At 40.5% G+C, this 27371-nt stretch overlaps 1 protein-coding gene across 1 annotated transcript in view; it reads left to right on the forward strand.

The window, feature by feature from the left end:
* Nucleotides 1-27371, forward strand: part of LOC139754190 (ionotropic receptor 93a-like) — a 298583-nt gene that overhangs the window by 193574 nt on the left and 77638 nt on the right. The window lies entirely within an intron of this gene.

Consider the following 27371-nt stretch of genomic DNA (forward strand, 5'->3'; position numbering starts at 1 on the left):
TCTTCATGCCACTACTCAGTACCTTTTCTAATCTGCCCACCTCCCACCTTTCTTATGACACAGGCATCTTTTGTGCAAGAAATCACTGCTTTCCTAAATTCATCCCATTCCTCCCTCACTCCCCTTACGTCATTTGCTCTCACCTTTTTCCATTCTGGAATCAATCTCTACTGTTACTTCCTTGCACAAGTCTCGTTCTCAAGCTCATTTGCTCTCACCACGACTCTCTTCACCCCAACATTCTCACTTCTTTACTAAAAGCTTCTACAAATCTTCAACTTCACCTCCACAAGAAAATGATTAGACATCCCTCCAGGAAAAGGTATATATATATATATATATATATATATGTATATATATATATATATATATATATATATATATATATATATATATATATATATATATATATATATATATTTTTTTTTTTTTTCTTTCATTTATTTATTTATTTTCCTTTGTCGCTGTCTCCCGCGTTTGCGACGTAGCGCAAAGATACAGACGAAAGAAATGGCCCAACCCATCAACATACACAATGTATATACACACACGTCCACACACGCAAATATACATACCTATACATCTAAATGTACACATATATATACACACACAGATACATACATATATACCCATGCACAAAATTCACACTGTCTGCCTTTATTCATTCCCATTGCCATCTCGCCACACATAGAATACCATCCCCCTCCCCCGCTCATGTGTGCGAGGTAGCACTAGGAAAAGACAACAAAGGCCCCTCTCGTTCACACTCAGTCTCTAGCTGTCATGCAATAATGCCCGAAACCATAGCTCCCTTTCCACATCCAGGCCCCACACAACTTTCCATGGTTTACCCCAGACGCTTCACATGCCCTGATTTAATCCACTGACAGCACGTCAACCCCGGTATACCACATCGATCCAATTCACTCTATTCCTTGCCCGCCTTTCACCCTCCTGCATGTTCAGGCCCCGATCACACAAAATCTTTTTCACTCCATCTTTCCACCTCCAATTTGGTTTCCCACTTCTCCTCGTTACCTCCACCTCCGACACATATATCCTCTTGGTCAATCTTTCCTCACTCATTCTCTCCATGTGCCCAAACCATTTCAAAACACCCTCTTCTGCTCTCTTAACCACGCTCTTTTTATTTCCACACATCTCTCTTACCCTTACATTAATAACTCGATCAAACCACCTCACACCACACATTGTCCTCAAATATCTCATTTCCAGAACATCCACCCTCCTGCGCACAACTCTATCCATAGCCCACGCCTCGCAACCATACAACATTGTTGGAACCACTATTCCTTCAAACTTACCCATTTTTGCTTTCCGAGATAATATTCTCGACTTCCACACATTCTTCAAGGCTCCCAGAATTTTCGCCCCCTCCCCCACCCTATGATTCACTTCCGCTTCCGTGGTTCCATCCGCTGTCAGATCCACTCCCAGATATCTAAAACGCTTTACTTCCTCCAGTTTTTCTCCATTCAAACTTACCTCCCAATTGACTTACCCTCAACCCTACTGTACCTAATAATCTTGCTCTTATTCACATTTACTCTTAACTTTCTTCTTTCACACACCTTACCAAACTCAGTCACCAGCTTCTGCAGTTTCTCACATGAATCAGCCACCAGCGCTGTGTCATCAGCGAACAACAACTGACTCACTTCCCAAGTTCTCTCATCCACAACAGACTTCATACTTGCCCCTCTTTCCAAAACTCTTGCATTCACCTACCTAACAACCCCATCCATAAACAAATTAAACAACCATGGAGACATGGAGACATGGAGACATGAGACATATATATATATATATATATATATATATATATATATATATATATATATATATATATATATATATATTTATATATTTTTTTATTTTTTGCTTTGTCGCTGTCTCCCGCGTTTGCGAGGTAGCGCAAGGAAACAGACGAAAGAAATGGCCCAACCCACCCCCATACACAGGTATATACATACGTCCACACACGCAAATATACATACCTACACAGCTTTCCATGGTTTACCCCACACGCTTCACATGCCCTGATTCAATCCACTGACAGCAAGTCAACCCCGGTATACCACATCGATCCAATTCACTCTATTCCTTGCCCTCCTTTCACCCTCCTGCATGTTCAGGCCCCGATCACACAAAATCTTTTTCACTCCATCTTTCCACCTCCAATTTGGTCTCCCACTTCTCCTCGTTCCCTCCACCTCCGACACATATATCCTCTTGGTCAATCTTTTCTCACTCATTCTCTCCATGTGCCCAAACCATTTCAAAACACCCTCTTCTGCTCTCTCAACCATGCTCTTTTTATTTCCAGACATCTCTCTTACCCTTACGTTACTTACTCGATCAAACCACCTCACATCACATATTGTCCTTAAACATCTCATTTCCAGCACATCCATACTCCTGCGCACAACTCTATCCATATCCCACGCCTCGCAACACTACAACATTGTTGGAACCACTATTCTTTCAAACATACCCATTTTTTCTTTCCGAGATAATGTTCTCCACTTCCATACATTCTTCAAGGCTCCCAGAATTTTCGCCCCCTCCCCCACCCTATGATTCACTTCCGCTTCTATGGTTCCATCCGCTGCCAGATCCACTCCCAGAAAGCTAAAACACTTTACTTCCTCCAGTTTTCATTCATTCAAACTTACCTCGCAATTGACTTGACCTTCAACCCTACTGTACCTAATAACCTTGCTCTTATTCACATTTACTCTTAACTTTCTACTTTCACATACTTTACCAAACTCAGTCACCAGCTTCTGCAGTTTCTCACATGAATAGGCCACCAGCGCTGTATCATCAGCGAACAACAATGACTCACTTCCCCAGATCTCTCATCCCCAACAGACTGCGTACTTGCCCCTGTTTCCAAAACTCTTGCATTCACCTCCCTAACATCCCCATCCATAAACAAATTAAACAACCATGGAGACATCACACACCCCTGCCGCAAACCTACATTCACTGAGAACTAATCACTTTCCTCATTTCTTACACACACACATGCCTTCCATCCTCGATAAAATCTTTCCACTGCTTCTACTAACTTGCCTCTCACTTCATATATTCTTAGTATCTTCCACAGAGCATCTCTATAAACTCTATCATATGCCTTCTCCAGATCTACAAATGCTACATACAAATCCATTTGCTTTTCTAAGTATTTCTTACATACATTCATCAAAGGAAACACCTGATCCACACATCCTCTACCACTTCTGAAACCTGCTCAGTCAAGTCAATTGGGAGGTGAGTTTGAATGGAGAAAAACTTAAGGAAGTAAAGTGTTTTAGATATCTGGGAGTGGATCTGACAGCGGATGGAACCATGGAAGCGGAAGTGAATCATAGGGTAGGGGAGGGGGCGAAAATTCTGGGAGCCTTGAAGAATGTGTGGAAGTCGAGAATATTATCTCGGAAAGCAAAAGTGGGTATATTTGAAGGAATAGTGGTTCCAACAATATTGTATGGCTGCGAGGCGTGGGCTATGGATAGAGTTGTGCGCAGGAGGGTGGATGTGCTGGAAATGAGATGTTTGAGGACAATGTGTAGTGTGAGGTGGTTTGATCGAGTAAGTAATGTAAGGGTAAGAGAGATGTGTGGAAATAAAAAGAGCGTGGTTGAGAGAGCAGAAGAGGGTGTTTTGAAATGGTTTGGGCACATGGAAAGAATGAGTGAGGAAAGATTGACCAAGATGATATATGTGTCGGAGGTGGAGGGAACGAGGAGAAGTGGGAGACCAAATTGGAGGTGGAAAGATGGAGTGAAAAAGATTTTGAGTGATCGGGGCCTCAACATGCAGGAGGGTGAAAGGCGGGCAAGGAATAGAGTGAATTAGATCGATGTGGTATACCAGGATAGACGTGCTGTCAGTGGATTGAATCAGGGCATGTGAAGCGTCTGGGGTAAACAATGGAAAGTTGTTTGGGGCCTGGATGTGGAAAGGGAGCTGTGGTTTCGGGCATTATTGCATGACAGCTGGAGACTGAGTGTGAACGAATGGGGCCTTTGTTATCTTTTCCTAGCGCTACCTCGCACACATGAGGGGGAAGGGAGATGGTATTCCATGTGTGGCGAGGTGGCGATGGGAATGAATAAAGGCAGACAGTGTGACTTGTGTGCATGGGTATATATGTATGTGTCTGTGTGTGTATATATATATGTGTACATTGAGATGTATAGGTATGTATATTTGCGTGTGTGGACATGTGTGTATATACATGTGTATGGGGGTGGGTTGGGCTATTTCTTTCTTCTGTTTCCTTGCGCTACCTGTTTCCTTGCGCAAAATAAATAAATATTGTATATATATATATATATATATATATATATATATATATATATATATATATATATATATATATCATCCCTGGGAATAGGGGATTAAGAATACTTCCCACGTATTCCCTGCGTGTCGTAGAAGGCGACTAAAAGGGGAGGGAGCTGGTGAATGGAAATCCTCCCCTCTCGTTTTTTTTTTAATTTTCCAAAAGAAGGAACAGAGGGGGCCAGGTGAGGATATTCCAAAAAAGGCCCAGTGCTCTGTTCTCAACGCTACCTCGCTAACGCGCCAAATGGCGAATAGTTTAAAAGAAAGAAAAGAAATATATATATATATATATATATATATATATATATATATATATATATATATATATATATATATATATATATATATATATATATATATATATATATATATCTTTCTTTCAAACTATTCGCCATTTCCCGCGTTAGCGAGGTAGCGTTAAGAACAGAGGACTGGGCCTTTGAGGGAACATCCTCACCTGGCCCCCTTCTCTGCTCCTTCTTTTGGAAAATTAGGCAGAAAATGATGAGAGGGGAGGATTTCCATCCCCCCGCTCCATCCCCTTTTAGTCGCCTTCTACGACACGCAGGGAACACGTGGGAAGTATTCTTTCTCCCCTACCCCTAGGGATATATAGGGTGGGGAGGGGGCGAAAATTCTGGGAGCCTTGAAGAATGTGTGGAAGTCGAGAACATTATCTCGGAAAGCAAAAATGGGTATGTTTGAAGGAATAGTGGTTCCAACAATGTTGTATGGTTGCGAGGCGTGGGCTATGGATAGAGTTGTGCGCAGGAGGATGGATGTGCTGGAAATGAGATGTTTGAGGACAATGTGTGGTGTGAGGTGGTTTGATCGAGTAAGTAACGTAAGGGTAAGAGAGATGTGTGGAAATAAAAAGAGCGTGGTTGAGAGAGCAGAAGAGGGTGTTTTGAAATGGTTTGGGCACATGGAGAGAATGAGTGAGGAAAGATTGACCAAGAGGATATATGTGTCGGAGGTGGAGGGAACGAGGAGAAGAGGGAGACCAAATTGGAGGTGGAAAGATGGAGTGAAGATTTTGTGTGATCGGGGCCTGAACATGCAGGAGGGTGAAAGGAGGGCAAGGAATAGAGTGAATTGGAGCGATGTGGTATACCGGGGTTGACGTGCTGTCAGTGGATTGAATCGGGGCATGTGAAGCGTCTGGGGTAAACCATGGAAAGCTGTGTAGGTATGTATATTTGCGTGTGTGGACGTATGTATATCCATGTGTATGGGGGTGGGTTGGGCCATTTCTTTCGTTTGTTTCCTTGCGCTACCTCGCTAACGCGGGAGACAGCGACAAAGCAAAAAAAAAAAAAAAAAAAAAATATATATATATATATATATATATATATATATATATATATATATATATATATATATATATATATATATATATATATATATATATATATATATATATATATATATATATATATATATATATATACTATCCCTGGAAATACTCCATTCTCGGTTTTTCATTTTTATTTCACCTTCGAGAAGAAGGAACAGAGAAGGGGCCAGGTGAGGATATTCCCTCAGAGGTCCAGTCTTCTGTTCTTAACGCTACCTCGCTAACCCGAGAAATGGCGAATAGTATGAAAGAAAAAAAGAAAAAAGAATATATATATATATATATATATATATATATATATATATATATATATATATATATATATATATATATATATATATATATATATATATACGTATTTATTTTCTATTTATTTTGCATTGTCGCTGTCTCCCGCGTTAGCGAGGTAGCGCAAGGAAACAGACGAAAGAATGGCCCAACCCACCCACATACACATGTATATACATACACGTCCACACACGCAAATATACATACCTATACATCTCAACGTATGCATATATATATACACACAGAGACATATACATATATACACATGTACATAATTCATACTGTCTGCCTTTATTCATTCCCATCGCCACCCCGCCACACATGAAATAACAACCCCCTCCCCCCTCATGTGTGCGAGGTAGCGCAAGGAAAAGACAACAAAGGCCACATTCGTTCACACTCAGTCTCCAGGTGTCATGTAATATTGCACCGAAACCATAGCTCCCTTTCCACATCCAGGCCCCACAGAACTTTCCATGGTTTACCCCAGACGCTTCACATGCCCTGGTTCAATCCATTGACAGCACGTCGTCCCCGGTATACCACATCGTTCCAATTCACTCTATTCCTTGCCCGCCTTTCACCCTCCTGCATGTTCAGGCCCCGTTCACGCAGAATCTTTTTCACTCCATCTTTCCACCTCCAATTTGGTCTCCCGCTTCTCCTCGTTGCCTCCACCTCCGACACATATATCCTCTTAGTCAATCTTTCCTCACTCATTCTTTCTATGTGACCAAACCATTTCAAAACACCCCCTTCTGCTCTCTCAACAACACTCTTTTTATTACCACACATCTCTCTTACCCTATCATTGCCTACTCGATCAAACCACCTCACACCACATATTGTCCTCAAGCATCTCATTTCCAGCACATCCGCTCTCCTCCGCACAACTCTATCCATAGCCCACGCCTCGCAACCATATAACAATGTTGGAACCACTATTCCTTCAAATAAAAGCCATTTTTGCTTTCCGAGACAATGTTCGTGACTTCAACATATTCTTCAATGCTCCCAGAATTTTCACCCCCTCCTCCACCCTATGATTCACTTCCGCTTCCATGGTTCCATCTGCTCCCAAATCCACTCCCAGATATCTAAACACTTTACTCCCTCCAGTTTTTCTCCATTCAAACTTACCTCCCAACTGAATTGTCCCTCAACCCTACTGTACCTAATAACCTTGCTCTTATTCACATTTACTCTCAGCTTTCTTTTTTCACACACTTTACCTGACTCAGTCACCAGCTTCTGCAGTTTCTCACATCAGTCAGCCACCAGCGCTGTATCATCAGCGAACAACAACTGACTCACTTCCTCAGCTCTTTCATTCACAACGGACTGCATACTTGCCCCTGTTTCCAAAACTCTTGCATTCGCCTCCCAAACAACCCCATCCATAAACAAATCAAACAACCACGGAGACATCACACCCCCCTGCCGTTTACAAATACTTTATACCTGATTTTTTTTCCAAATCTTCCATTTCTATCCTGTTTCTGTTTTTTTGCCATTCTGATACTTGTTCAACTTTAATCAGTTTTTGTTAGCGATTTTATTGAATTTGATCTAATTTCAGGATTTTTTCTGTCTTACTTCTTGAAAACAATTATCAACGATTTTTCCCAATCTGACAGTTGTCATACCCACTTAAGTTCCTCCTTCTGGCCATTAAAGCAAATTTTCTTTACATCATTCTTTGTCCATATCCATTACTCGTGTCGTTTACAATAGCAGTGTCTCCCCTAACATTATTATCATCCAATGTTTTTGTTTCTCCCGCTCAATGCATCATGCTGGTCATTTTATCTTTTTACGTATTGGCCGACCTTTTGGGGTCTAGTCGCTCTTAATTAAGTCTTATCAACATATATCTTTTTTTCGCCCAAGTTTTTGCCTATTTTTTCTGCTTCGAATAATTTTTTTCATAAGTGAACTGTTGGGGTGTTCCTATATCCTTAGTTGTTTAAGCTTCAAGCTGTTTAACGCAGTTTATTACGCACGAAAACTTTTAATGAATTTTCACCTTTCACTGTCATAGCATCACATTCATCATAGGTTTATCTATGCTTTCCTTATATTCGCACTATTTTCCCATGATCTGCTCTAGAGATATCGAAGCGAAAAGCTTCCAGGTGTTGGAAGAGACTTTTCAAATCTTTTCTTAGTTTAGAAAGATCTAATGCAATATAATTTCCTCACTCAATTTGTTCCAGTCATTCACAAGTCTAATACATCAATAGTATTTCTTTACATCTTTCTAACAAGTCTCTTGGATAGTTTCTTTCTATGGTCTCTGGTTGCTCTATCTCTACTGGCCTCAAAGAACTGTTCACTGTTGACCTCACTGAATTGGTTTAAAATCTTAAAAGTTTTGACCAAGTTTTCTCTCACTCTACCATCTTTGTTTTCTTCCTCTAGATCTTCTCTATCAAATCATTTTACTGCTTCAAATGCGGTGGCCAACGTTGAGAAACATGATCTATCTTTTACCTAATATACCATATGAGCAACCTTCTAATTTCTTCTTCCATATACATTAATGAAATTCTGATATTTACTAGCAGACGGTATGGGGCTTTGCCAACAGGTTAGGGATATGGTCGACTCTCGAATCCCCTTCACAGACCGGTTCCTGAAGCGTCATACACAAACGTTTTCAGCTGAGGGATTAAATCCCCTGGACGAGTTACTCACATAGACCAAGGAAAGCATTGGTCCCAGAAACCAGCCTTGTGGTACACCACTTGGTGACCCCACTCCATTTCGAGATAGCTCCTTTAACATAGGTCTTTTGTTCCTTTCCACTATGATATGCTTCATCACATCGAAAAAGTCTCCCACTAATTCCTGACTGAAGATCCAGTCTCTTTATCGACCTTTCATATGGTACGCTGTCAAACGCTCTCTGGCAGCCTACGATCATGTCATCCACTCAACCAACTTTGTCGTCTAAAGTGAGGATCACTCTCAAAGACCACTAAATTGTTCGTTACAAATAACCTTTCCCGAAAGTCCCATCGTACTTTCATCTATCTGTTTTCTGATTATATTTTCCGGTATTTCACCGACCCCTCACGTCAGAGAGACAAGTCTACAGCTTAGCGCAACTTTCCGATGTCTTTATTTAAAGAGAGATATGACCTTACAATCTCTTGGTACTTTACCATCCTTGAGCAATAATTCAAGAGGGTTGTCAAATGTATCTGCCCACTTCTTTAGCACACATGGAGAGATTTCATCAGGACCAATACAATATATGGGTCATGGCGCTCTGGTATTTTTCGTTTTTATTTCTATGCTTTGGAAGACCTCGTCCCCATTCTATAGTACTGGTGTTGGGTCTACAGTATTGTGTCTCGTTTTGTGAGTATAATTTTCAACTTGTCATTTAATTCATCGTATATTTCATTCCATCCTCTACAACTCTTCATTCTGAATCTCTTTGCCTAATTAGTTGCTCTATACTTCTGATGAATTTATGGGAAGGTCTTTTATATCAAATCTTGTGTAATTGATATGTGATTATTATTTGCATGTTGTGGAGTAAGAGTTTCACACAATGTGTATATATGTACTATGTTTTTATCCCTGTGTTTGTATACAATAACACCTTTCAGCCTAAGCCCCATGCCATTAATGTATCGACCATCCGCAAGGGAGGGATTCCCACACGGTTTGGTTGTGGGCCTACTGTAGCATCCAAGACAAGATAGAACCTATGTAGACCATACCCTGGGAGGGCCCTTACTGACTCATGGTAACCTAACCACTACGCCACAAAGGTCCGTGTGCGTGTGTGTGTGTGTGTGTGTGTGTGTGTGTGTGTGTGTGTGTGTGTGTGTGTGTGTGGGCACCTTTTCATGCTGTCCACATTCACAATTTCAAAGTTCAGTTTATTCTATTCATCCAGTACACTTAAATATATCATAGAGTAAGATGTACTTCTTTACATATTTTACAATAAATTTTTTGGTCAGTGTCATATTAAGCGTTCTGGTTATTTCGACTTTGAATTTTTCGAAGATCTGTCTACTGTTGACTTCGTCAAAGAGGACTAAAAGCTTAAACTTTGTGATCAGGTTAATCTTACTCCTCTCTCTCTTCTATGGTCGACAAATCTGAGGCCTCTAAGTTTTCCCTGTAACTCAGCTCTCGTAATTCTAGCAGCACCTTTGTTGATGTCAACTGGACTTTCTCTATTAGATCTTCGTAATTTTCTACGTGCGGTGACCAAATGAGAACAACATTCTACTTTTAGCCTGATGTAGGATGTGAACAGCTTGCTGAGCATTTCCTTATTCAATTATTTGCATGTCATTTTAATGTTTACTTTCTTTCACTGTGTCCCATCCTCATGAGTGAACATTTACTCGAGCTGAATTTCATCAACCACGTAGTAGACCAACTTTGGAATTTGTTTACGATTCCTTGTAGGCTAATGCATTTATCTTAGCTCTTCATATCCCTTAGGTTGATTTTTATCAATTTGGATTTTGTCTTCGTTCCCCCTGTATGTTGATGCAACGATCTTCTCTCTTCACCTCCCTCTTGCCATCAAGTCATTTACATAGACCAAGAAAAACAATGGTCCCAGATCAGATACCTGCAGCACGCCGCTGGTAAACTAACTCATTCTGAGAAGGCCCTTCTGACATGCGTCCTTTGTTCCCCATCACTAAGATAATCCTCTAACCATCGATGTAAACTCCCCACCATTCCTGCCTGAAGATTCAACTTCTTCACCAACCTCCTGTCTGACGAGGTGAAAGTCTCTCTGGAGGTCCAGATGCAGACAATGTACCCAGCGTTTTTCTTTTTCCCTTTTTTTTATTTGGTCTAAAACAGAGCTCACCTTCTCGCAGAGAGATACAGCGTGTGTGTATGTGTGTGTTTGTGTTATTCGTTCAAATGGGGAAGGAATTTTCCATTCTGGTGCCCCTGTGCTTTGTCCTTGGTTTTCTGTCTTATAGTTGCTGTTGAGCTAATACTCCGTGTCCATGTACTTCGTCTAAACATAGCCATGTCCAACTCCGAATCTGAAGACACTGTCTCCTCGTGTCCCTCTACGTGCAGCCCTTTCAATTCAGGCACTTATTCTACCATTGGACCAACTATATTAGTTCTCTGTGACGGTGATGCTGAGGAAACTTGAAAAGTATGTTACATCATTTCCAACAAATTTCTTCATTAATTTCTGTCCCTATATCTACAGAAGATTGTTTACTATCTGCATCATTAAGCTGATTTTATTACTTGAAGGTCGCTATCAGGTCACCTCTCACTCTTCTCTCATCTATGGTGGGCATACTTAAGACTTCTAACCCTTCCCGTAACTCAGCTTTCTGATGCTATATCTGTTGCCCTCCTCTGGACTTTATTGGTTCTCTTTGCTTCTGTAAGCTCGGTGACCAAAACATGAGAAGCATATTCAAGTCTTGACCGAAAGCATTATGTAAAGAGCTTGTTGAATATTTCATTATACATATACCTGAATGCTATTCTAATATTTGCCATAGGACAGTTTGTTTCCTGTAATATTCTCATAATGTGAGACTTTGGCTACAAATTTTGGAGGACGTCTATTCCCGAGTCTCTCCTAAACACAGATTCCTACAGCTTATTACCCGCTGGACACTGTTCAAGCTGTTGCCTTCTTTCACTGTAACCCATCCTTATTACTTTACATCTATACACTCGGGTTGATATTCCATAAACCACATGTCAGACTAAGCTTGGGTTCTGCCAATTACCATTTGTCAGGTGATGCAATCCTCCTCACTTTTTACTTCCCTCATGACTTTTGCATCATCTGCAAACATATTCAGGTAGGAGTCCATGCCATCAGGGAAGTCTTCACGTAGATCAAGAAGAGTAATGGTCACAGAAAGGAACCCTGCGACACTGCTGGTAATTTCAACCCACTGAGAGAAGCCTCATCTCATTTTCGTCTCATTTGTCCTTCCACTTAGATGATCTCTCATTCACTGAAGGAGTCTTCCTCTTATGTTTACCTGGTTATGCAGCTTCTTTATCAGCCATCCATGCGGCACTCTGGTAGTCAGATGTGTGTCTGTGTGTGCGTACGCCTGCGGGAGACAGCATTAATTCTTTGTGTGTCTATTCGTTTCACACAACAGGTATGTAGAAGCTAAGGCGAGAGTACGTGATGAGAATCAACGGTGTGGTGATGGCGATCTTGCTGTTAGATGCTGTCGCCTCCCTGCTTCTTTACTCAGGTAGGTGCGTACTTATCCCTGTGACCAGATTCCTTCCTTCTTGTGATCATGTCATACTAAGGAAGATCATCATGTAATGCTGAGAGCAAAGAGGTTAATAACATCTAATCAAACGTCTGAAAGCTGTCAGTAAAGTCCCGCATTAGATATTACAAGCAACTTTCAAGTCATATGGTGTATATAGGATTGTACTTCAGTGTTTAGAAAATAAGTTGAGTGACCGTAAATAAAGAATTGTGATTAATGACCACGTCTCAGTTTGGTCAGATGAAATTCCTCACGTGTCGTAGAAGGCGACTAAAGGGGACAGGAGCGGGAGGCTAGAAACCCTCCCCTCCTTGTATGTTCAACTTTCTAAAAGGGGAAACAGAAGAAGAAGTCACGAGCGGAGTGCTCATCCTCCTCGAAGCCTCAGATTGGGGTGTCTAAATGAGTGTGGATGTAACCAAGATGAGAAAAAAGGAGACATAAGTAGCATGTTTGAGGAAAAGAAGCCGGATATTTTGGCTCTGAGTGAAACGAAGCTCAAGGGTAAAGGGGAAGAATAGTTTAGGAAAGTTTTTGGAGTACAGTCAAGGGTTGGTAAGAGGACAAGAGCAAGGGAAGGAGTAGCACTACTGAAACAGAAGTGGTGGGAGTATGTGATAGAGTGTAAGAAAGTAAACTCAAGATTGATATGGGTAAAACTGAAAGTGGATGGAGAGAGATGGGTGATAATTGGTGCCTATGCACCTGGGCATGAGAAGAAAGATCACGAGAGGCAAGTGTTTTGGGAGCAGCTGAGTGTGTTTTAGTAGTTTTGATGCACGAGACAGGGTTATAGTGATGGGTGATTTGAATGCAAAGGTGAGTAATGTGGCAGTTGAGGAGATAATTGGTGTACATGGGGTGTTCAGCTTTGTAAATGGAAATGGTGAAGAGATTGTAGATTTGTGTGCTGACAGAGGACTGGTAATTGGGAATACCTGGTTTAAAAAGAGAGATATACAATTGTATACGTATCTAAGTAGGAGAGATGGCCAGAGAGCGTTACTGAATTACGTGTTAATTGATAGGCGCGCGAAAGAGAGACTTTTGTATGTAAATGTGTTGAGAGGTGCAACTGGAGGGATGTCTGATCATTATCTTGTAGAGGCGAAGGTAAAGATTTGAAGAAGTTTTCAGAAAAGAAGAGAGAATGTTGGGTTGAAGAGAGTGGTAAGAGTAAGTGAGCTTGGGAAGGAGACTTGTGTGAGGAAGTACCAGGAGAGACTGAGTGCAGAATGGAAAAAGGTGAGAGTAAAGGATTTTAGGGGAGTGGGGGAGGAATGGGATGTATTTAGGGAAGCAGTGATGGCTTGCGCAAAAGATGCTTGTGGCATGAGAAGCGTGGGAGGTGGGCAGATTAGAAAGGGTAGTGAGTAGTGGGATGAAGAAGTAGGAGTATTAGTGAAAGAGAAGAGAGAGGCATTTGGACGATTTTTGCAGGGAAATACTGCAAATGAGTGGGAGATATATAAAAGAAAGAGGCAAGAGATCAAGAGAAAGGTGCAAGAGGTGAAAAAGAGGGCAAATGAGATTTGGGGTGAGAAAAGATCATTAGATTTTCGGGAGAATAAAGAGATGTTTTGGAAGGAGGAAAATGCAGTGCGTAAAACAACAGAACAAATGGAAACATCGGTGAAGGGGGCTAATGGGAGGTAATAACAACTAGTGCTGATGGAAGGAGATGGAGTGAGTATTTTGAAGGTTTGTTGAATGTGTTAGACGATAGAGGGGCCGATATAGGGTGCTTTGGTCGAGGTGGTGTGCGAAGTGAGAGGGTTAGAAAGAATAATTTGGTAAACAGAGAAGAGGTAGTAAAAGTTTTGCAGAAGATAAAAGCCGGCAAGCAGCGGGTTTGGGTGGTATTTCAGTGGAATTTATTAAAAAAGGGGGCGACTGTGTTGTTGACTGGTTGGTAAGGATATTCAATGTATATATGGCTCATGGTGAGGTCCCTGAGGATTGGCGGAATGCATGTATAGTGACATTGCACTAAAGCAAAGGGGATAAAAGTGAATGCTCAAATTACAGAGGTACAAGTTTGTTGATTATTCCTGGCAAAATATATAGGAGGGTATTGATTGAGAGGGTGAAAGCATGTACAGAGCATCAGATTGGAAGAACAGTGTGATTTCAAAAGTGGTAGACGATGTGTGGATCAGGTGTTTGCTTTGAAGAATGTATGTGAGAAATACTTAGAATAGCAAAAGGATTTTTATGTAGCATTTATGGATCTGGAGAAGGCATATGACAGAGTTGATAGAGATGCTCTGTGGAAAGTATTAACAATATAAGGTGTGGGAGGCAAGTTGTTAGATGCAGTGAAAAGCTTTTATCGAGGATGTAAGGCGTGTGTACGTGTAGGAAGAGAGGAAAGTGATTGGTTCTCAGTGAATGTTGGTTTGCGGCAGGTGTGTGTGATGTCTCCATGGTTGTTTAATTTGTTTATGGATGGGGTTGTTAGAGAGGTGAATGTATGAGTTTTGGAAAGAGGGGCAAGTATGCCGTCTGTTGTGGATGAGAGAGCTTGGGAAGTGAGTCAGTTGTTGATCGCTGATGATACAGCGCTGGTGCCTGATTCTGGTGAGAAACTGCAGAAGCTGGTGCTTGAGTTTGGTAAAGTGTGTGAAAGAAGAAAGCTGAGAGTAGATGTGAATAAGAGCAAGGTTATTAGGTACAGTAGCATTGAGGGTCAAGTCTATTGGGAGGTAAGTTTGAATGGAGAAAAACTGGAGGAAGTGAAGTGTTTTAGATATCTGGAAGTGGATTTGGCAGTGGATGGAACCATGGAAGCGGAAGTGAGTCACAGGGTGAAGAAGGGGGTGAAAGTTCTGGAAGCGTTGAAAAATGTTTGGAAGTCGACAACGTTATCTTGGAAAGCAAAAATGGTAATGTTTGAAGGAATAGTGGTTCCAACAATGTTATATGGTTGCGAGGCGTGGGCTATAGATAGAGTTGTGCGGAGGAGGGTGTATATGCTGGAAATGAGATGTTTGAGGACATTATGTGGTGTGAGGTGGTTTAATTGAGTAAGTAATGAAAGGGTAAGAGAGATGTGTGGTGATAAAAAGAGTGTGGTTGAGAGAGCAGAAGAGGGTGTTTTGAAATGGTTTGGTCTCATGGAGAGAATGAGTGAGGAAAGATTGACAAAGAAGATATATGTGTCAGAGGTGGAGGAACGAGAAGTGGGAGACCAAATTGGAGGTGGAAAGATGGAGTGAAAAAGATTCTGAGTGATCGGGGCCTGAACATGCAGGAGGGCGAAAGACGTGCAAGGAATAGAGTGAATTGGAACGATGTGGTATACCGGGGTCGACGTGCTGTCAATGGATTGAAGCAGGGCATGTGAAGCGTCTGGGGTAAACCAAGGAAAGTGGAAAGGGAGCTGTGGTTTCGGTGAATTATACATGACAGCTAGACTGAGTGTGAACGAATGTGGCCTTTGTTGTCTTTTCCTAGCGCTACCTCGCGTACATGCGGGGGGAGGGGGTTGTTATTTCATGTGTGGCGGAGTGGCGATGGGAATGAATAAGGGCAGACAGTATGAATTATGTATATGTGTATGTATGTATATGTCTGTGTGTGTATATATATATATATATGTATACGTTGATGTGTATAAGTATGTATATGTGCGTGTATGGACGTGTATGTATATACATGTGTATGTGGGTGGATTGGGCCATTGTTTCGTCTCTTTCCTTGCGCTACCTCGCTAATGCGGGAGACAACGACAAAGTACGATAATGATGATAATAATAATGATATATATATATATATATATATATATATATATATATATATATATATATATATATATATATATATATATATATATATATATATATATTATTTTTTTTTTATTATACTTTGTCGCTGTCTCCCGCGTTTGCGAGGTAGCGCAAGGAAACAGACGAAAGAAATGGCCCAACCCACCCCCATACACATGTATATACATACGTCCACACACGCAAATATACATACCTACACAGCTTTCCATGGTTTACCCCAGACGCTTCACATGCCTTGATTCAATCCACTGACAGCACGTCAACCACAGTATACCACATCGCTCCAATTCACTCTATTCCTTGCCCTCCTTTCACCCTCCTGCATGTTCAGGCCCCGATCACACAAAATCTTTTTCACTCCATCTTTCCACCTCCAATTTGGTCTCCCTCTTCTCCTCGTTCCCTCCACCTCCGACACATATATCCTCTTGGTCAATCTTTCCTCACTCATTCTCTCCATGTGCCCAAACCACTTCAAAACACCCTCTTCTGCTCTCTCAACCACGCTCTTTTTATTTCCACACATCTCTCTTACCCTTACGTTACTCACTCGATCAAACCACCTCACACCACACATTGTCCTCAAACATCTCATTTCCAGCACATCCATCCTCCCGCGCACAACTCTATCCATAGCCCACGCCTCGCAACCATACAACATTGTTGGAACCACTATTCCTTCAAACATAGCCATTTTTGCTTTCCGAGATAATGTTCTCGACTTCCACACATTCTTCAAGGCCCCCAAAATTTTCGCCCCCTCCCCCACCCTATGATCCACTTCCGCTTCCATGGTTCCATCCGCTGCCAGATCCACTCCCAGATATCTAAAACACTTCACTTCCTCCAGTTTTTCTCCATTTAAACTCACCTCCCAATTGACTTGACCCTCAACCCTACTGTACCTAATAACCTTGCTCTCATTCACATTTACTCTTAACTTTCTTCTTCCACACACTTTACCAAACTCAGTCACCAGCTTCTGCAGTTTCTCACATGAATCAGCCACCAGCGCTGTATCATCAGCGAAAAACAACTGACACTTCCCAAGCTCTCTCATCCCCAACAAACTTCATACTTGCCCCTCTTTCCAAAACTCTTGCATTTACCTCCCTAACAACCCCATCCATAAACAAATTAAACAACCATGGAGACATCACACACCCCTGCCGCAAACCTACATTCACTGAGAACCAGTCACTTTCCTCTCTTCCTACACGTACACATGCCTTACATCCTCGATAAAAACTTTTCACTGCTTCTAACAACTTTCCTCCCACACCATATATTCTTAATACCTTCCACAGAGCATCTCTATCAACTCTATCATATGCCTTCTCCAGATCCATAAATGGTACATACAAATCCATTTGCTTTTCTAAGTATTTCTCACATACATTCTTCAAAGCAAACACCTGATCCACACATCCTCTACCACTTCTGAAACCACACTGCTCTTCCCCAATCTGATGCTCTGTTCATGCCTTCACCCTCTCAATCAATACCCTCCCATATAACTTACCAGGAATACTCAACAAACTTATACCTCTGTAATTTGAGCACTCACTCTTATCCCCTTTGACTTTGTACAATGCACGCATTCCGCCGATCCTCAGGCACCTCACCATGAGTCATACATACATTAAATAACCTTACCAACCAGTCAACAATACAGTCACCCCCTTTTTTAATAAATTCCACTGCAATACCATGCAAACCTGCTGCCTTGCCGGCTTTCATCTTCCGCAAAGCTTTCACTACCTCTTCTCTGTTTACCAAATCATTTTCCCTAACCCTCTCACTTTGCACACCACCTCGACCAAAACACCCTATATCTGCCACTCTATCATCAAACACATTCAACAAACCTTCAAAATACTCACTCCATATATATACATATATATATATATATATATATATATATATATATATATATATATATATATATATATATATATATATATATATATATATATATATATATATATGTATATGTATATATATATATATATATATATATATATATATTTTTTTTTTTTTTTTTTTTTTTTTATACTTTGTCGCTGTCTCCCGCGTTTGCGAGGTAGCGCAAGGAAACAGACGAAAGAAATGGCCCAACCCCCCCCCCCATACACATGTACATACACACGTCCACACACGCAAATATACATACCTACACAGCTTTCCATGGTTTACCCCAGACGCTTCACATGCCTTGATTCACTCCACTGACAGCACGTCAACCCCTGTATACCACATCGCTCCAATTCACTCTATTCCTTGCCCTCCTTACACCCTCCTGCATGTTCAGGCCCCGATCACACAAAATCTTTTTCACTCCATCTTTCCACCTCCAATTTGGTCTCCCTCTTCTCCTCGTTCCCTCCACCTCCGACACATATATCCTCTTGGTCAATCTTTCCTCACTCATTCTCTCCATGTGCCCAAACCATTTCAAAACACCCTCTTCTGCTCTCTCAACCACGCTCTTTTTATTTCCACACATCTCTCTTACCCTTACGTTACTTACTCGATCAAACCACCTCACACCACACATTGTCCTCAAACATCTCATTTCCAGCACATCCATCCTCCTGCGCACAACTCTATCCATAGCCCACGCCTCGCAACCATACAACATTGTTGGAACCACTATTCCTTCAAACATACCCATTTTTGCTTTCCGAGATAATGTTCTCGACTTCCACACATTTTTCAAGGCTCCCAAAATTTTCGCCCCCTCCCCCACCCTATGATCCACTTCCGCTTCCATGGTTCCATCCGCTGACAGATCCACTCCCAGATATCTAAAACACTTCACTTCCTCCAGTTTTTCTCCATTCAAACTCACCTCCCAATTGACTTGACCCTCAACCCTACTGTACCTAATAACCTTGCTCTTATTCACATTTACTCTTAACTTTCTTCTTCCACACACTTTACCAAACTCAGTCACCAGCTTCTGCAGTTTCTCACATGAATCAGCCACCAGCGCTGTATCATCAGCGAACAACAACTGACTCACTTCCCAAGCTCTCTCATCCCCAACAGACTTCATACTTGCCCCTCTTTCCAGGACTCTTGCATTTACCTCCCTAACAACCCCATCCATAAACAAATTAAACAACCATGGAGACATCACACACCCCTGCCGCAAACCTACATTCACTGAGAACCAATCACTTTCCTCTCTTCCTACACGTACACATGCCTTACATCCTCGATAAAAACTTTTCACTGCTTCTAACAACTTGCCTCCCACACCATATATTCTTAATACCTTCCACAGAGCATCTCTATCAACTCTATCATATGCCTTCTCCAGATCCATAAATGCTACATACAAATCCATTTGCTTTTCTAAGTATTTCTCACATACATTCTTCAAAGCAAACACCTGATCCACACATCCTCTACCACTTCTGAAACCGCACTGCTCTTCCCCAATCTGATGCTCTGTACATGCCTTCACCCTCTCAATCAATACCCTCCCATATAATTTACCAGGAATACTCAACAAACTTTTTTTTTTTTTCTTTTTTTTTATACTTTGTCGCTGTCTCCCGCGTTTGCGAGGTAGCGCAAGGAAACAGACGAAAGAAATGGCCCAACCCCCCCCCATACACATGTACATACACACGTCCACACACGCAAATATACATATATATATATATATATATATACATATATATATATATATATATATATATATATATATATATATATATATATATATATATATATATATATATATATATATATATATATATACATATACATATATATATATATATATATATATATATATATATATATATATATATATATATATATATATATATATATATATATATATATATATATATATATATATATGTAGATATAGATATAGATAGATATATAGATAGATAAATAGATAGATAGATATATGTGTGCGTGTTTGTGTGTGTGTGTGTTTGTGTGATAGAAATTTTTCTTGGGTAAATATAGATGAGGAAAATATTCTTATTCACAGGTCTGGAAGATGATGTAAAAGGGGCTGTGGGCGCCGTGTTGGAGGCCACGTCTCAACCCTCCTGCTCCCTCATCCTACTCACTGATGGCGTCACCTCACCCTCCACTATCGTTAAGGTAATGTTTGCTCTTTTCCAGGTCCCATCCAAGTAATGAATGCTGTTATCATACAAGTAAAGTTGATATGTACTGTAGTGTCCATGCCAATTTTGTTTCATGACGCACATGGGCTCTGTCTCCAGCGAGTACAAACACTGATCTGTTTAGCGAATACAAACACTGATCTGATTAGGGAGTACAATATGCAAGAATGCAAATAATTAGTGATGGACAAAGACAGTCAAGGAGATGGAATTGCATTGCTTACTTGAACACCATCGAATTCAGTATATATTATCAGATCAGCACAGAATTTTCTAAGCTTTTCATAAACGTCATGTATAGACACCCTAATCAGCCAGCAGATACTGACTCTGTCATGTACGAGAGTTCACAACGAGCAATACAGGATATAGACTAGATCATTTTTGGGAATTTTAATCTAGAATCAAACGGCACACTATCTTAAGTGTAGAGAGTAAATCTGCCAGACTTGTCAACTTTGTCGAAGGCAATTTTCTCTACCAAACCATCACTTAGCAGACGAGGGAACCTACTATACTTGATTTAGTTGTTGTAACCCAGGAGTTGGAGAACATCTGGGAACTTGTGACCATAACATGGTTAGGTTAGACGTAAATATCAAAACCGACTCCCCTACAATCCCTCACTTTAAAAACGCGAATTCTAATGGGTTGTGCGACGCATTGAATAGTTTCACCCTAGAGGAATTATGGGCCAGTTTAAGTGTCGGTATATGCATCAGCGAGACACATTCATTCCAATGCAAGACAGAAACACTAAAACCGACAACAAGCCTGAATAATACTGCTAAGATATTGAACGAGCAATACGACGCTGAAATAGTCTACAAGGTTAGGAATTCAGACAATGACCCAAATATTGCAACACAATATAACACAATCAGGAGAACCATGAAATATCTTATCAAAAATGCTAGGTGAGAATACATAGTGAACATTGCACGAGATAGTAATAGAGATCCTAAGATATTTTATAGATATATCAATAATAATATGGAACATATAAGGAGAGGGATAAGACCCTTAGTAAACGAGGATGGGGAACCCAGCAACAACACTGAACAAGTTCCTTAGTTGTGTTTTTACACTAAAAAGGAACAACATGAATTTTGAAACAGTAATAAAATGCGCTCACACGATACCAGAATTTACCGTCACAGTTGGAGAAGTACTGACACAGATGTATGAACTGAAGATAAATAAAAGCCCAGGTCTTGATCGTTTCTATCCACGAGTTATTGAAAACGTCAAATAGGAAATTGCCGGACCCTAAACTTTTATTTTCAGTAAATCTCTCCAGGATGTAATAGTCCCGCAGGACTGGAGACTGGCAGACGTCACTCTTTCATACTAAAAGGGAAGCCGCGAATTGCCCGGTAGTTACTGTTCTATTAACCCCACATCAGTTATATGAAAACTTTCGAAGTTGATGATTAGAGATGTAATCGTAGCCTACCTGGAACAACACAGCCTTATCAGTGATACACAGCTTGGTGTTAATAGGTGCATATAATGCCTTACAAATCTCCTTGAATTTTATCATAAATCATTCAGTACTAAAGACGAGGAAAAAGCAACAGATGTAATGTTTCTAGACTTCCAAAGAGCATAAAGTCTGGTTGTATAGGAAACTGCATAGCTGCTTGTTACGTGATAGGAGGCAGAGAGTCGTATTAAACCGGGAATCATCACCGTAGTCACCCATTATTAGTGGAGTCCCTCAGGGACCCATACTTGGGCCTATACTGTTCATCATTTATATCAACGATATTGACTTACGGCTGAATAACTTCGGGTGGAAATTTGCAAATGGCACAAAGATCGGCAATGCTATATTAACCGAAGAGGACAGGCTAAGACTACAAGAAAATCTACATTAGATGTGCTGAATGGTCCGGTAAATGGGAAATGCCATTTAACGTCAGTGGATGTCAACTGTTACAAATTCGACTATGAACTGTTGGGCCACAAGGTAAAGGACACCTTTAGTGTGGGGTGGATTTAGGGGTCACTGTCACAAACAACTTCAAATTCTTTCACTACTGCAATCAAGCTGCATAGAAAGCAAATAGGATGTTAGGTTTTATCAACAAAAACTTTACATACAAAAGGAGGGCGTGATATTGTCACTATACCTAAGTCTAGTTAGACCACACCTCGAATATGCATTGCAGTTTTAGGTCATCCGCTTGAGCAAGGACGTTTCTAAATTGGAGGCAGCGCAGCACAGAGCAACTAAATTGATTCCCTCCTTGCGCAACAAACCATACGAGGATGAGACAGCGAAAATTGAATATACAAATGATTTGGTAAACAGAGAAGAGGTAGTAAAAGCTTTACGGAAGATGAAAGCCGGCAAGGCAGCAGGTTTGGATTGTATTGCAGTGGAATTTATTAAAAAAAGGGGTGACTGTATTGTTGACTGGTTGCTAAGGTTATTTAATGTATGTATGATTCATGGTGAGGTGCCTGAGGATTGGCGGAATGCTTGCATAGTGCCATTGTACAAAGGCAAAGGGGATAAGAGTGAGTGCTCAAATTACAGAGGTATAAGTTTGTTGAGTATTCCTGGTAAATTATATGGGAGGGTATTGATTGAGAGGTTGAAAGCATGTACAGAGCATCAGATTGGGGAAGAGCAGTGTGGTTTCAGAAGTGGTAGAGGATGTGTGGATCAGGTGTTTACTTTCAAGAATGTATGTGAGAAATACTTAGAAAAGCAAATGGATTTGTATGTAGCATTTATGGATCTGGAGAAGGCATATGATAGAGTTGATAGAGATGCTCTGTGGAAGATATTAAGAAAATATGGTGTGGGAGGCAAGTTGTTAGAAGCAGTGAAAAGTTTTTATCGAGGTTGTAAGGCATGTGTACGTGTAGGAAGAGAGGAAAGTGATTTGTTCTCAGTGAATGTAGGTTTGCGGCAGGAGTGTGAGATGTCTCCATGGTTGTTTAATTTGTTTATGGATAGGGGTGTTAGGGAGGTGAATGCATGAGTTTTGGAAAGAAGGGCAAGTATGCAGTCTGTTGTGGATGAGAGAGCTTGGGAAGTGAGTCAGTTGTTGTTCGCTGATGATACAGCGCTGGTGGCTGTATCATGTGAGAAACTGCAGAAGCTGGTGACTGAGTTTGGTAAAGTGTGTGAAAGAAGGAAGTTAAGAGTAAATGTGAATAAGAGCAAGGTTATTAGGTACAGTAGGATTGAGGGTCAAGTCAATTGGGAGGTAAGTTTGAATGGAGAAAAACTGGAGGAAGTGAAGTGTTTTAGATATCTGGAAGTGGATTTGGCAGTGGATGGAACCATGGAAGCGGAAGTGAGTCACAGGGTGAAGAAGGGGGTGAAAGTTCTGGAAGCGTTGAAAAATGTGTGGAAGTCGACAACGTTATCTTGGAAAGCAAAAATGGTAATGTTTGAAGGAATAGTGGTTCCAACAATGTTATATGGTTGCGAGGCGTTGGCTATAGATAGAGTTGTGCGGAGGAGGGTGTATATGCTGGAAATGAGATGTCTGAGGACATTATGTGGTATGAGTTGGTTTAATTGAGTAAGTAATGAAAGGGTAAGAGAGATGTGTGGTGATAAAAAGATTGTGGTTGAGAGAGCAGAAGAGGGTGTTTTGAAATGGTTTGGTCTCATGGAGAGAATGAGTGAGGAAAGATTGACAAAGAAGATATATGTGTCAGAGGTGGAGGTACGAGAAGTGGGAGACCAAATTGGAGGTGGAAAGATGGAGTGAAAAAGATTCTGAGTGATCGGGGCCTGAACATGCAGGAGGGTGAAAAACGTGCAAGGAATAGAGGTAATTGGAACGATGTGGTATACCGGGGTCGACGTGCTGTCAATGGATTGAAGCAGGGCATGTGAAGCGTCTGGGGCAAACCATGGAAAGTGGAAAGGGAGCTGTGGTTTCGGTGCATTATACATGTCAGCTAGAGACTGAGTGTGAACGAATGTGGCCTTTCTTGTCTTTTCCTAGCGCTACCTCGCATACATGCGGGGGGAGGGGGTTATTATTTCATGTGTGGCGGAGTGGCGATGGAAATGAATAAGGGCAGACAGTATTAATCATGTATATGTGTATATATGTATATGTCTGTGTGTATATATATATGTATACGTTGAGGTGTATAAGTATGTATATGTGCGTGTATGGACGTGTATGTATATACATGTGTATGTGGGTGGATTGGGCCATTGTTTCGTCTGTTTCCTTGCGCTACCTCACTAATGCGGGAGACAACGACAAAGTATGATAATGATGATAATAATAATGATATATATATATATATATATATATATATATATATATATATATATATATATATATATATATATATATATATATATATATATGTATATATATATATATATATATTTATATATATATATATATATATATATATATATATATATATATATATATATATATATATATATATATATATATATATATATATATATATATATATATATATATATATATAAATATAGATGAATAGATAGATAAATATATAGATATAGATAGATGTATAGATAGAGAAATAGATAGATAGATATATGTGTGTGTGTGTGTGTGTGTGTGTGTGTGTGTGTGTGTGATAGAAATTTTTTTTGGGTAAATATAGATGAGAGAAATATTCTTATTCACAGGTCTGGAAGATGATGTAAAAGGGGCTGTGGGCGCCGTGTTGGAGGCCACGTCTCAACCCTCCTGCTCCCTCATCCTACTCACTGATGGCGTCACCTCACCCTCCACTATCGTTAAGGTAATGTTTGCTCTTTTCCAGGTCCCATCCAAGTAATGAATGCTGTTATCATACAAGTAAAGTTGATATCTACTGTAGTGTCCATGCCAATTTTGTTTCATAACGCACATGGGCTCTGTCTCTAGCGAGTACAAACACTGATCTGTTTAGCGAATACAAACACTGATCTGATTAGCGAGTACAATATGCAAGAATGCAAATAATTAGTGAGGGACAAAGACAGTCAAGGAGATGGAACTGCATTGCTTACTTGAACACCATCGAATTCAGTATATATTATCAGATCAGCACAGAATTTTCTAAGCTTTTCATAAACGTCATGTATAGACACCCTAATCAGCCAGCAGATACTGACTGTCATGTACGAGAGCTCACAACGAGCAATACAGGATATAGACTCAATCATTTTTGGGAATTTCAATCTAGAATCAAACGGCAAACTATCTTAAGTGTAGAGAGTAAATCTGCCAGACTTGTCAACTTTGTCGAAGGCAATTTTCTCTACCAAACCATCACTTAGCAGACGAGGGAACCTACTATACTTGATTTAGTTGTTGTAACCCAGGAGTTGGAGAACATCTGGGAACTTGTGACCATAACATGATTAGGGACGTAAATATCAAAACCGACTCCCCTACAATCCCTCACTTTAAAAACGCGAATTCTAATGGGTTGTGCGACGCATTGAATAGTTTCACCCTAGAGGAATTATGGGCCAGTTTAAGTGTCGGTATATGCATCAGCGAGACACATTCATTCCAATGCAAGACAGAAACACTAAAACCGACAACAAGCCTGAATAATACTGCTAAGATATTGAACGAGCAATACGACGCTGAAATAGTCTACAAGGTTAGGAATTCAGACAATGACCCAAATATTGCAACACAATATAACACAATCAGGAGAACCATGAAATATCTTATCAAAAATGCTAGGTTAGAATACATAGTGAACATTGCACGAGATAGTAATAGAGATCCTAAGATATTTTATAGATATATCAATAATAATATGGAACATATAAGGAGAGGGATAAGACCCTTAGTAAACGAGGATGGGGAACCCAGCAACAACACTGAACAAGTTCCTTAGTTGTGTTTTTACACTAAAAAGGAACAACATGAATTTTGAGACAGTAATAAAATGCACTCACACGATACCAGAATTTACCGTCACAGTTGGAGAAGTACTGACACAGATGTATGAACTGAAGATAAATAAAAGCCCAGGTCTTGATCGTTTCTATCCACGAGTTATTGAAAACGTCAAATAGGAAATTGCCGGACCCTAAACTTTTATTTTCAGTAAATCTCTCCAGGATGTAATAGTCCCGCAGGACTGGAGACTGGCAGACGTCACTCTTTCATACTAAAAGGGAAGCCGCGAATTGCCCGGTAGTTACTGTTCTATTAACCCCACATCAGTTATATGTAAACTTTCGAAGTTGATGATTAGAGATGTAATCGTAGCCTACCTGGAACAACACAGCCTTATCAGTGATACACAGCTTGGTGTTAATAGGTGCATATAATGCCTTACAAACCTCCTTGAATTTTATCATAAATCATTCAGTACTAAAGACAAGGAAAAAGCCACAGATGTAATGTTTCTAGACTTCCAAAGAGCATAAAGTCTGGTTGTATAGGAAACTGCATAGCTGCTTGTTACGTGATAGGAGGCAGAGAGTCGTATTAAATCGGGAATCATCACCGTAGTCACCCATTATTAGTGGAGTCCCTCAGGGACCCATACTTGGGCCTATACTGTTCATCATTTATATCAACGATATTGACTTACGGCTGAATAACTTCGGGTGGAAATTTGCAAATGGCACAAAGATCGGCAATGCTATATTAACCGAAGAGGACAGGCTAAGACTACAAGAAAATCTACATTAGATGTGCTGAATGGTCCGGTAAATGGGAAATGCCATTTAACGTCAGTGGATGTCAACTGTTACAAATTCGACTATGAACTTTTGGGCCACAAGGTAAAGGACACCTTTAGTGTGGGGTGGATTTAGGGGTCACTGTCACAAACAACTTCAAATTCTTTCACTACTGCAATCAAGCTGCATAGAAAGCAAATAGGATGTTAGGTTTTATCAACAAAAACTTTACATACAAAAGCAGGGCGTGATATTGTCACTATACCTAAGTCTAGTTAGACCACACCTCGAATATGCAGTGCAGTTTTAGGTCATCCGCTTGAGCAAGGACGTTTCTAAATTGGAGGCAGCGCAGCACTGAGCAACTAAATTGATTCCCTCCTTGCGCAACAAACCATACGAGGATGAGACAGCGAAAATTGAATATACAAATGATTTGGTAAACAGAGAAGAGGTAGTAAAAGCTTTACGGAAGATGAA

The sequence above is a fragment of the Panulirus ornatus genome, chromosome 16 (genome assembly GCF_036320965.1).
Source record: "Panulirus ornatus isolate Po-2019 chromosome 16, ASM3632096v1, whole genome shotgun sequence".
NCBI lineage: Eukaryota > Metazoa > Arthropoda > Malacostraca > Decapoda > Palinuridae > Panulirus > Panulirus ornatus.